The sequence below is a fragment of the Cygnus olor genome, chromosome 2 (assembly GCF_009769625.2).
Source record: "Cygnus olor isolate bCygOlo1 chromosome 2, bCygOlo1.pri.v2, whole genome shotgun sequence".
In the NCBI taxonomy this organism is placed as follows: domain Eukaryota; kingdom Metazoa; phylum Chordata; class Aves; order Anseriformes; family Anatidae; genus Cygnus; species Cygnus olor.
This window is the reverse complement of record NC_049170.1, coordinates 89463415-89476983: the sequence shown is the minus strand read 5'-3', so window position 1 is coordinate 89476983 and position 13569 is coordinate 89463415.

Sequence of the window (13569 nt, the reverse complement as noted above, 5' to 3'; positions counted from 1 at the left end):
TAAAGTAGATAAGCAGTGTGAGTAAAGCATCAGCTCAGTTCCCACAGCAGCTGCTTCAGCCCTTTGTGGCTTTGGGCTAACTGGTTAAAAATGGAACTCCATTATTCAGGTGTGTGAAAATCACTGTGATTTAACCCCTGAAACAAACCATATAGATCACCCTGAGCTCTGTACTGATGTCAGTAACATTTCTTTCAGTTCTGATCTAGCTCAGGTACCTCTATTATATGCTACAGGCTGTTATTTTAATGTGGGTCATATAAATGTTGAATAGGGAGGAACTTGGTTCTTTCTTTCACTTTAAAACTTCTTGTGTTTCAGCTTCTATAAAGACACTTAATCACAATGGGGAAAAAAAATATATCTTGACCAGGTACTTATACTGTAGTCAATGAAAAGAAATTGGAACAAGTGTCTGAACCATTACTCACACTTAAGCACAGCCTTCCTTTTTCTTGTTATACTCAGGCACAGGCTATTTTTTAAAATGAAATGTCAGATACAGAGCCCCAGTGCTCTCTCTGTTGAATTCAAGGAAGTATAATATCATTCAGCACTCCCAGAATATTTGTTCTCAAAAGGATACCTCCAATTGTCATTTCAGAAACCACAACATGAGTGCTTCTTCTCCTTATCTGTAAAATAATTATTTGAAACACCAGATGCAAAAGTAACAGCTTAGGTCAACTGTTGACACACAGTTGACACCTTGAAGCAATTAAAATTTATTATCAATGTATTTGGAGAACCAGCAGTTCCCCAATGGAGTTTTGCATCATGGCTTGTGTTGCAAAATTAGCCTCCATGCTTGACCAGAGAGGGTAAGGAAATAAAAACTTTTCAAAAAATATATGGAAACAGGATGAATTTACACACAAAAAACAACAACAACAAAAACCATAAAGTATACAGCTTAGAGATTCTGTTATTTTAGTAGTAATTATTCTGGGGGTAGGTGTCCCGGTTTCAGGTAGGACAGAGTTAATTTTCCTCCTAGTAGCTGGCAGGGTGCTATGTTTTGGATTAGAATGAGAAGAGCGCTGATAACATGCTGATGTTTTAATTGTTGTAGAGCAGTGCTTACACCAAGCCAAGGACTTTTCAGCTTCTTGCTCTGTCCTGCTAGCGAGCAGGCTAGGGATGCAGCAGGAGCTGGGAGGGGACAGACCCAGGACAGCTGACCCAAACTGGCCAAAGGGGTATTCCATACCATCTGACATCATGCTGAACAATATATAGGGGTGGCTAGCTGGGGTGGAGGGGGGGCCGGCTGCTCGGGGATAGGCTGGGCATCGGTCAACGGGTGGTGAGCAATTGCATTGTGCATCACTTATTTTGTACACATTATTACTATTAATACTAGTATTATTATTATTATCGTTGTTATTCTTTTCCCTGTCTTAATAAACTGTCTTTATCTCAACTCACAGACTTCACTTTCCCGTTTCTCTCCCCCATCCCGGAGAGGGAGGGGGGAGGGTGAGCGAACAGCTGTGTGGTGTTTGGCTGCCAGCAGGGCTAAACCACAACAGTAGGTAACAGCAGGAGCACTTCAGTACTGAAAATCAAGCTAGAGTTCAATAGCAGCACAAACCCACCTAGCTGCAGGGTGTAATGGTTCATCCTTTATCCTTGCACTGATCCTGGGGGTCTCCCTCCCCACTAGGAACTGAATCAGTGTATTTACCCATTGAACCATGCAGACAGAACACAGTTTTGAGATGTCTTGACATGCTGGAAGGTGCTGCACAGAAACAAATGAATGACAGAGCTGGTAAAAGGACAGGATGAGTTTTTACAGCAAAGGGGAGAGCAGGACTCCAGCAACCAGTAGTGTAGACTGGTGTAGGCAGCTGTGGAGTCAACCTAGCTGTATGGGAGAAGGGGAGGTGGAGAAGGAACTGCCTGAAAAATCCAGATAAGAATTGCATCCTTATTATTTACCATTTAGCGGGAGCCAACTGCTCCAAAGAATCTTTAGTTTTGATTTATTTTTATTTTTTTTCCTCCAATACTATGTATTAAAATAACAATTTTATTTCTTAGTTTTTGTTGTTTGTTTGTTTTTGTTTGTTTTTTTTGTTTTAAGTAGAGAAAAACAAAAGTAAAGATACAAAGAATGATTATACTTTTTAGTAGGTATAGCAAAATATCTTATAGGCAAAATTCAATCAATACCTTTTTCAGGTGGACTATTTGCATACGGTACAAAAACAGTTAATAGCACCTCAGTTTATAGTTTTAATTCACTGGTGACATACTTCTATCGTGTCCTATGCTTCCACTTCCAGAATCTTTGGACTGCAGGAGAAACTCAGCTTTTACTTGAAAACACTGATGGATAAAGCTCTAGCCTTGTGATTTCTGCCAAGACCATTAAACTTTACAAGGAGAAGGGGAAGACCTTATGCAATGCCCTGGATAGGAGGGCATGACTCATGACGTGCTGGAGGGTTTGCTTCGTTGACTGCCTCCTGCATCATGTGCTTGCTGTCACATGGCTCTAAATTTTTTCCACTGTTATAGTATCTTCTACCCTTCTTAAAAGAAGGCTCAAAAGCCTGAGGATATGCCTAGTGTTTTTCTTTAAAGCACAAAGAAGCTTTATCTAAAACACCTTTATGAATTCCTGCTTTTTGAAAAGTGTAAATTACTCCCAAAGTCTTTCATAAAACTTTTTTTTTTCTTCTCTTTGCTCTGTATGTTATATTGACAATATTATCACATTTTCTTCAAGGTTATAGTTATCTTAGCTGCCTATCTATAATTCTTTTCATTTTAGCCAACAAGGCTATAGTCCTGCCCAGCAGGCTGTGTTTTATGACAGCTTCAAAAGTTCAACTGCTGTTAAAATTATTCTGAAGTTCTAGACCTATGTTTTCTTCCTAATCATTTTCCCCTACAGGCCCTTTTGAAAAAATAAAAAATAAAATAAAATTAAAATGCAGCACTCAGGATACCCACTGAGACTAAATGTCCTGTTTCCATAGTAAAAAGCCGTTAAAGTTTATTTATTTTTTTTTATAGTAATGGAACTATGAAGTTACAAAGATAATTTTACTCCCTCCTCCTTCCACACATTTCAGTAGCTTTGGGGTAAATTCCACAATAAGCTTTAAAGTGAAATTACCTTTCATTAAAAAAATAAATAAGTAAATAAAATAATAACTTAACTTCTAGCTGTATCAGGTTTCCAACTTTACTTTTTTCTTTTTCTTTTTTTTTTTTTTTTTTGAGTATCAAATATGGTAAAGAAAGACAACCATAGCTAAAGAACAATATGGACAACAACAACAAAAAAAAGGGACATTGTTGGAGTAAATCATACACAACATCTGGTCCGTAAGGTGAGATGTGCATTATATGAAGCTGAAATAGCTGAGACCAACAGAAAATATCTACATAAATGGTAGAATTAATGGATGGTGACCATGTATCGAAGTTGTGTTGCATTTTCCATTATAACAGATTCTTGGTTTATTTTCTGACTTACTTCAGCTCTTCTGTTGGTGACTACAAGCATTTAGGATAGTCTACTTTGCCATCTCATCATAGTAACTACCTTCTTTATTGTGTGTTTTACTCAGAAAAAAACATCATGCAGAACAGAAAAAAATAGAGATGTGCTAAATGGTCAGGACTCTCCATCATACAGTCAAAACACTTTCTAACACTACTTTCATTGTTGATAAATTTTACCACATTTACAAGGAAAGCACAATGGGCATTTGCATGCTGCTTGATCTCTTCTTTAAGGTGACGAATCACATATGGGATGGATGTAGGAGAAAGTAGCGCCTGGGGGCCTCACTCTCCACAGTCCTGTACATGACACTTCACCATAGCTGCCTACTCATTTGTCTGCCCAAGAAGATCTGGGTATACTCTCTTTAAACCTGCAGACCCAAGATGCCCTTGTTGCCTTTTCTGTGAATCCAACACACAGTGTAAACATATTCTCCTCTCTAAAATTACAGTCCTTCTACTGATAGTTAGAAATCATGACACATATGTCATGACAGCAGTACATAATGGCTATGCATTTAAATTCCTCTGAAAACGAAAACTAGAAAATGATATAACTCTTCTCCTCTGCAGAAAATTGAAATAACAACAATAACTGTAAATATATATATATAAATATATATATATAACAACAATTGAAATAACAACAATAACTGTAAAGAATGTCATTAAGAATGACATTAAGAATGACGTTAAAAGAAAGTTGTAACAGATCAAGTTAACATTCAAGTTGCTGTGTGCAGCCAGTTATCATGCATCAGCAGAGCCACAGTAGCTGAATTCTTAGATCATGGGAAATAGAGGGTAAGGACACTTAGCATGGTCTGTGACAGAAGACAGTTGAGCTAAGTCACGTTATCATGCATTTGGCAGAGCAGAAGAACAGAAGTATCTCTGGCCTAGCTGACATCATAACTTTTAACTGGTGGAAGTTTAAGCTGTACTTAAATTGTTATGTTTCGTTATCATGCACCTGAAAGTTATAGAATGCTAAGACTTAGCTTCCTGTGTGTTCCTGCATACATTGTGATATACTGGTTAATTGTAGAATTATATAGTATTTTTCCCTGTTATTTTATTACATGGAACAGACCTGTATTGCAAAAGGAAGACTACAGACAGAGTAAGGGTTCCCGCTTTGCAGCTGGGGAGCTCTGCTGGCTTAGGAGCGAGGAAAAATGCACTGCTTGCTCCTCCTGGTAGCTCCAGGGAAATTCGTAGTCTTGGAAGAGTGCAAGGACTGTCACTTGTGGGTGGCCCATGTCACTTACTGTCTAAGGATGAAGTCTTAGTGGTGGTGACATGGAACCATGGTGACCTGGTGACAACATACATGGTGACAAAATGCAATAAGTTGCTTTTACTGGTCAACATGGTAGAAGGAGATAGGGAAATGTGACAAAAGGAGATAGGGAAATGTGACAAACACCTTGGTCTCAAAAGAAATTCTTCCATTCATGTTGCAATAAAACTAGTTTCAAGTATTAATTTTTGAGGTTCTACTTTTCATTTTGTTGCTATGCTATATTTTTTTTATCTATCTTATTTCCAACACAAAGCCTATAATTAACTACCTGTACTGGTGTGTCATTAATACTCCAGGGGGAAAATATTTGTAAATGTAGTAAAATTAGTTGGTACATTTCAGAACATAAATGTTCCAGTAGAAGGAAAGATAATGACTACCCTAATGCAATACATAAAATATATATGTATGTATTATAGGCTGACTTTCATTATGATCTTTTTTTGTTTGTTTGTTTGTTTGTTTGTTTTATTTTTCCTTTCACTTATCATTTCTGAGAAATATAGTTTGTCTTGAAAGGCCAATTTTCATGTAGAGATGAAAAAAAATCCTGGATTGTGATATTTACTACCAGTGTATGGTAAATTACTGAGTTCTCATATAAACACAAAAGCTTTTGAAAATGTACAATATTCACTCTGTTTAATTAGTGGTGGTTGCTATGTGTAATATTTTTTTTTCTTTTTTTTTCTTTTCCAAGAACAGCATCAGTTAAAAGTAGGACATTACAGATGTTGGATCTCTCAAATATTTTCTAAAAGCTCCATATTATTGTTTACTTTCAATCTCTCTCTCTCTCTCTCTCTCTCTTTTTTTTCTTTTTTTCTTTTTCTTTTTTTTTCTCAGTAACATGAGAGACATAAAAGCAGGTTTTAGGCCTGAATACAATTCGAAAAAGAACACTGGATTTTTCAAAGTACACTATAGGCACCCATGTCTTACTCTGTTTTAGTTTCATGCAGCTTTTAGCTAAAGTCTTTAGCTTTAGGTTACAGTCTTTTTAGTCAACACCAATTACATAAGCCTTATGTTTGCTCTGATTTTAGCAAAAGATGTCATATTTCATCGCTTTTCTAGAGTAAGAAAGAGCTTTCATGAAAGATATACATAGATAATATTCTTATCTCACAGATGAATTGGCAATGCTTACATTTAAAATAAAACATCGTTAAAGTCACTGATGATTCATGGATATTACCTTAGCCAGATTACTTTAGGTTGCTTTAACTCCTTTCGGCTCCATGGTAGAAACATGTATGTATGTGTGTGTATGTAGATTCAGAAACAGCCTTGAGCAATGTTCTTTCTGAAAGTACGAGCAATGCTTAAAAACATATTTTGCTCCCATTTGGATAGGTTGTTACTTTGATATTGTTCTTGTCTAAAAATTTGAAAGGAACTCAAAGAAGCTACAGTATAAAATATTAAGTAGCTTAACTTTCAGATAGATTCCTTATGTACCATCAGCAAACTTTTCTGAATGATAAATGTCACTGATCTAAATCAATAAGGATTGTATAATGGTCTCAATTTTAAAAAAAATGTATATATAGCCTGGAAATTCCCAGAATTGAAGTAGTATAACTATTACAGATCAATCCACATTTCATCTAGTGGAATTGTGGGAGGTAAGGAACAAGAGCTCTTAAGTTGAATTCTAGAACAACAACAACAACAAAAACAGCAAAAAAAAACAACAAAAAACTCTAAAAGTTTGAGAGCAAAAATGTCAAAAATCTTAACATATTTGGTACTTTTGAGGAACTCCTTTCTAGAAGTACCAATGAGGTATTTGAAACTGAATTAATGCAATAAATTTAAATTGTTTAAATTCTTTCTGAAAATTGGATACATTGGTCAACATCTGAAAAAAAGTCTTGGTTGTAATTGCCTTGGGAGGATGTAGAAGAGGATGGGTGGAGGAAAGGTGTTCTTAGTTTGTTTTGAGTTTCTCACTGCTTTTTAGTATTATTCTCATTACTTGTCAGTAATAGGTAGTAAATTATATTTATCTCCCCATATTGAGCCTGTTTTGCCTGTGACAATAATTGTTGAGTGATCTCTCCATCCTTATCTCAACCTTTGAGCCATTTTCAGAATATTTTCTCTCCCTTTCGTTTTGAGGAGTGGGAGCGAGAGAGCGGTTGTGGTGGAGCCCAGCTGCCCAGCTGAATAAAACCACTACACCTTGTGAAGTAAACAAAGAACATTAAATATTTTAAATAGAAGAAAAGAAAAAGATTGATTCTGATTTAAGAGCTTAAGGTAAGCACTTAAAGAGAATTTAGTTGTGACTAGGTGATATTTCCCATTAATGAATTATTAAATGAGACAAGTCATGAGATTAGAATTAACAAATACTTCAATAATTAATTGAATTAAGTTTCAAGTCTTAAATACATAGTATTTTAATTTAATAGACACATACAAAAGCATAAAGCTTTGTTTCATGACAACCTGGAGGGAAACTGGAAGACATGTTTCTTAATGGATCCAGGGTAAAATTATATGGATGCTGGAAGCATAGCTCTGCTTTCTAATTAAGGGCCTTAATTATTCAAACTATTCTGCACAGTCATTTTCTTTTCCTTCCTATAGTGCTGGGAAGTCACAAAGGGACCTGCTCACATATATTATTTTGCTGCATTCATGTCTAAAATACGGCATGGCCTACAAACAAAGACAATTATTTCTGGTTTCTAATTAGCATCGCAATTGGAGATATTATATTTTTCTTCTTTTTGAATCAATTCTGGCTTCAAACCATGTTGCTAGTTAGCAATTCCTGCCAGAAAGCAATACCAGAAGGTTTAAAATCAAGCGTTCAGTATAGAGGAACAGAATAGCTGCTTTTCCCAGGAAGATTAGGTTTGTGGTCATGCCACAGTACTAAACAGAAAACAGCTTCTTTTGATAAAAGGGTTAACAGAAATTAAAAACAAAGGGTAAACTGAAGTGACAGAAAGGACCTGGAATTGCTCAGGCCAGAGGAGGTGCCTCAGGACTCACTAGTAGCAGATCCAGCTTACTAGCAGGGGGAAAAACTATTATCTTCTGCAGGTGTTTTATTCAGAGCTGTAGGTAAGTATCTGGTTTTGGTTGTTCTTGAAAGTTATAATTTATAAGATTCTTTTCTTCTGCAGATGACTGCTTGCAGAACAGAAATATATATATATATATATATATTTTTTTTGTCTAATTTGCATTTGAGCCTTCTGAAGAATGTAGTCAAAGGTAGGTCTTGAACCTGTGCTTTTAACTTGCTTTCTGCTGTTCTGTGGCTGTAGACATGTGCTCTGTAGAGGTCTGTTATGTTGTGCCTTTGGTAATTAGAATTACGACTTTGATTTCCTTGAGGAATTAGGTAGTGAAGGGATTTATTTTATTTTTTTTTAACTTGGACTTAAATGTAAGGTGAACCCTGAGCTGTTTATCAGTAAACACATGGTATTCAAATCTCAGTGTATTCAAAAGTATTGTAGTTTATGAGGGGAACTCATAAACTGATTGATATCTTTCTTTCATTTCTAGAATATCTTGGTTGTGTTTTTTTTGTTTGTTTGTTTTCATTTGTTTGTTTTGTTGTTTTGTTTGTTTGCTGTTGTTGTTTTGTTTTTGTCATATCAGGCTTGTTAAGTGGGATGTGCCTGATACAACTTGCTACAGCTTCCTTGGCTACCTATAGTCACCATTGCAGCTTCAGAATGAGTTTGGAGGTGGTGTAGATGCTTAGATGGTGGTTTGAATTTGTTATGGCTTTGTGAGACCTGTGTGTTTCAGGGACAACTGCTATTGTGTAACCTGAGTTACAGTGACAGTCCTCAACATAAGAGTATCTTAAAGAAATCCAGCAGATGAAAATCAGGACTGTGCTTGTGTGAGCACATGGACTAATTTTTATGGAGTTATGTGATGGCACCTTCCAGACATCATGGAGATTTGATGCTCTTGTATGCTGTGTTTACTGTCTCTTGTTGAGGGCAGGAGGTTAGCCTCTCACTTTTTCTGTGTAAATGAGAAGTCCATAAAATTCAGTACACACAGTATTTTTTTCTCACTAAAATATTCTCATCTAAAATATTGTTATCAGCAGTAACAGCAGTGAATGATGACTTCGAACAGATTCATACTGCAATGGAGGCAGGGGTGCTGATAAGGGAGAAATCAGTGGGATGAGAGATGCCATAGCAGTGACCTCATGCTTTAAGGAAGTCATTCCGGGTAGAGAAGAGGAGCTCTTAACTGTATTTCCTTGGGAAATTTTCAGAACAATGTAGTATTCAGTGCATGGTATGGCCTTATTTTTTGTCATCATTTATGAACTAGGTGTGACCTCTTTAATATAATAACATCTGGAGTTTGTGGTACTCTGGTGCTGAACAACAACACATATGCTTTATGTGCCTAATTCAAGAGAACTCTAATTGCATGTGCTCTGAAGTGGAAATAAATAACTAGCATATAAATGTTGATGTCATTGAGCTATGCTTGCAAGAAGTGTTGTGCCTCTCTGTGAGGAATGGTTAGGTAATTCCCACATATTTTCTCCAGGTTGCTCATATGAATTGTTATTTTTGTGTCTGAGACTTTTTTTGACAGCCAAATTACACTTTTAAAACTTTGTGCCCTTTATTTCCCAGCACTTAATGCAACAATTGGAGGAAAATAGCTTACTAGATTTCATTACTGAAAAAAGACCAGAAATCTTCTATTTTTAAGGCATTGACTTTGAAATTTCAAACTAATGTATAAGCAAACACAGAAGGTAAGCAGAAGTTTCCAAAGGTCCTTTATGTTTTTCAAGCAGTGATTCCACATCCAGACTACCAAACTACATCTTCTGTCCACTTCAAAAAGAATGAAATACCAGTATTATATGTTAGCAATCCCTGAATCTGCATATGATACGTTCGTTGGAGAGGGTAACATGTAGTTGACGAGTAAATCAATTTTCTTTTTAGAGAAAGGAAAAAAAAAAAAGCAACAACAACAACCAAAAAAAAAAATCAGTAAAGTTCAACCACCACTATGATTGAAGATGACATAATTGTGCATTAGTGACAGCACAGTACCTTCTGCCACTCACTAGTGAAAACTTTGGAGACAAACGTAGCAAGAATAATCCAGAATGTTGGAAATAATACCCATTTTGGCTCAGTTTTGAAGCCCTAACTAATGTGACAAGTTCACAGAGAATAAACCTGAAGTCACTGCAGCAGTCTGTGTGATGGTGGGCTAGCCCATAAGCCTTGGTTTGAACTGTGTCTGGGCCTACAAGCTTCAAGCTGGCCCCTGCCTGTTTGGAGTTGCCCTCTGCCAGTCTTGCCTGGAGCTGAGACACGATCAAGAATTTGCTTCCTGGGAATATAATTGGACTGAAGTCTGGTTGCACACTGTGCAAATTAATCTTTCATAATGGTTACTGAGGTACAGGACAAAGAGCTGGCTTCATTGATTTGACACAGGACATACTATTCTTGTCTTTGTATGACACGTTCTGTAAAATAAAAGATGGATGATTGGTCCTGGCAGGATAGATGTTCACAAAGTGCCTTTTTGCCAGTTCCCCTTCCCCTTACCTCATTTCTGCTTTTGAACTGAGTTTTCTCAATGGCAACTGCATCAGAGCAGCTCTTGCTAATGCAAGATTAAAGACAGAATGCCCCCTTTCTTCTGCATAAATGGTCCCTGTCCTTTATCTGTATACAATCATTCAGTATATCTAAAATGGCCTATCAAGAGCAATCTGAGTTTAAGAAATCATACTTTCCACTGTACTCTGAATGCTGATTTTATATTATTATTATTATTTTTTAATATGCTTCCCAGAAGTCTGTTGCAACTATATGTGAACAGATAAATCTTTGCACCCTATATAGTCATTTTCACCAATATGAAACTGCTAATTTTGAGAGCACTGGTTGATAACAGGAGGTGGAGAAAAAATTTCCTGTCAAGGAAATCTTAGTTAACTAAGAGGAATATGTATTTTTGAAGATAAGAGTCAGTAGGAGAAGTTTGTTCCTTTTGCAAATCTACATCTGTAATATTCTTTCATTTGTTCATTTTAAGACTATTTTTAGAAGGTCTTACTGAAAATGTTTACATTTTTTTACCTGAATGAAACTGGGAAATACAAGATTTGAACAACTGTAACAAACTGCAAATCAGACACGGAGGCTAATCTTAACTTAATGAACTAATCTTGTATGTATTCAGTAGGGAGGGAGCCAGGAAGGGAAGGTGTGTGTTGGGCTTGATAGGGAAAAAGGTATGTTTGTAGGTTTTTTATTGTTGATGTTTGTTTTTGACTCTAGATGCAACTCAAAGAAAAATAAATAAATAAATAAATTTAAATCACCTTTCTGCGGACTGTAGGGAAGCCGGGAGATCTTCAAGAGTCCTTGTCATACTTACTTATTCCAAGACCAAATGAGTATGAAAGCAGTTCTGTTTCTGACTTCAGCAATTCTGTTTTCATAGGCATGACTGAACGTGAATATAAGTTAGTGTAAAGAGTTTCTAGGGAATTTTGGTCTCTGCAACATTCTCAACTTGTTACCCATGAGTCTACTAAAAAATGAAATGATTGAATTCTTCTCCATTGAAAGGTGTCTAAAATGGGTTTTGTAACTGCTATGTTGAGATGTCTTATTATATATACCTGATATGATTTTTAATAATATTTCCAAAGACACATCCAACAGAGAAGTAAAGAATGTTTTTTTCTTTGCATAAACTAAGAAATTGTTTTTTGCCTCAGAGTACTGTCTATGTAATTGAGTCAAATTGAAATACTGCAGCTATAGTAAGATTGTGTAATGAAGCACAACTGATTATGCTACAGTTTTCCTAATATTAACATTATTATTCAAACAAGTACTTGTGTACCTTGTGGGGTATGTACTAATGAAACTAATTACTTTTATCTTCTGAGTGTTGTATCTTTAATTCAACATTTGGTGTTAGATTATATTTTCAGATACTAGAGAGATGAATGCTTTCTTTTCAGTAAATTTGCAGAGTAATAGATTTTTAAGGTCAGAGGGGGACTGTAGACTACTAACCAGTGTTTTCTGTGACAAGCACAGAGGTTTAAACAGAGGGATTGTTTTCTATAGCTAGACCTTCTTCCAGATCCAATGTAATAGAAAATTGTTTAACTTCCTATCAAACTTCATGCTAATTTCCATTAATGTTGTAGTTGTTGTTGTTGTTGTCTTGTTTCAATGCCTGTGTGTCCTTTTAACTAGACAGAGTTGTGTGGTTGAGTAATTCTTAGCTGTGAGGTTCACTTCTCATCTTCCAGTACTGTGGGCTGTGTGTCAAGTCTGGATTGGCAATTAAGACTTTAATCATAATGGCCATGTGCAAATGTGCAAAGAGCACATGATGGTGGAGAAAAGCTCAGTTATGGGCACTGGAATGAAAGTGGACTGTGTGTTTCTCTCTGGTGCTATGTGGTATATAGGATGAGAAATGAAGGAATATGCAGGTAATGTCAATAGCAGAAGAGCAGACAAAATTTCTGGAGGATCTAGTCTCTTTGCTGATTATAGTCATTATAGAATGTTCCCCTAAGAGCAGAACTCCTAACAAGAAGAGTAAAAAGGTAATAAAATATACTCGGGGAGGGGAAACAAATGGAGAGATGGGAAGAGAAAGAAAGAACATACACACAAATACAAAACAAACAAAAACAACAACAACAACAACAACACCTTGGTAAGATAAAAATATTGGTGAATTGGAGCAAAAAATGCCAGAAATGGCAAGGTCAGTTTTTAGTTGTGTAGGTTTTAAAAGAGTAAAGATGTCAGTCTTTAAAATAGTAAAGTGGGAAATATTTGCCTTTATTCTAATATCTATAAAGTAGCTGGAAATATAAAAGGATAAATTTGGCCATTATCTGTACATATGCTACTGAGAAGCTTTGCATTTATTTTTTTATTATTATAATATATATATATATATATATATAGGGGAAGATTGTAAGATCAAGACTGCTATATCATCATTGTGATAGAACTAAAGATCTTACTGAGAGCTTTCACATCCAACAAGTTTGATTTACAGAACAAAGGTACATGAAGTGTCTGCAGTAGTATAGTGCAGCTCGTTAATGAAATTAAGTATCTAAATAATTGGCTGGTTGGCTTCATTTTTGAAATGTTGTAACACTTTATTCTTGTTTTCCTATCAGTTTTGCTAGTGTAAGGAAAGATTCAAAATCAGTTTGTATTAGGCAAAAGGAAGGAGTCTTTGAAAACGAGTGAGAAAGCATTTTCTTGATGCAATGACCACCCAAAGCTATCCACCTGCATCTTCCTTTCCTTCTGAGCCATTGGACTGAATGTAATACTCAGTCATTAAGCAGAACATGTATGTCAATGTTCATACTCACTCTCACAATGCACTCACATCTCACCTCTGTGACAGCTATGGAAATACTGTAAGGGAAAATTTAATCTTAAACAGTGAGTAATTATTTGGGGTAAGAGTTTATAGAGCGTACTGCTCTTACAACTTTTTAAATAATTTGCTAAAGGCTTCTGATTTAGGATAGATATTAAAACTGGTCATTTCCTTTCTTTTTCATCTTAAATGAAAGGTAAATATAGGTATGTTAAGGAAGACTTCCTACTAATATAGTGGGGAGTGGATGAGCAGATGTAATTTATATAAGAAAGGCTTTTGTGCAGGTTTGTAGACTATACTATACTGTGTTAGCTATACTA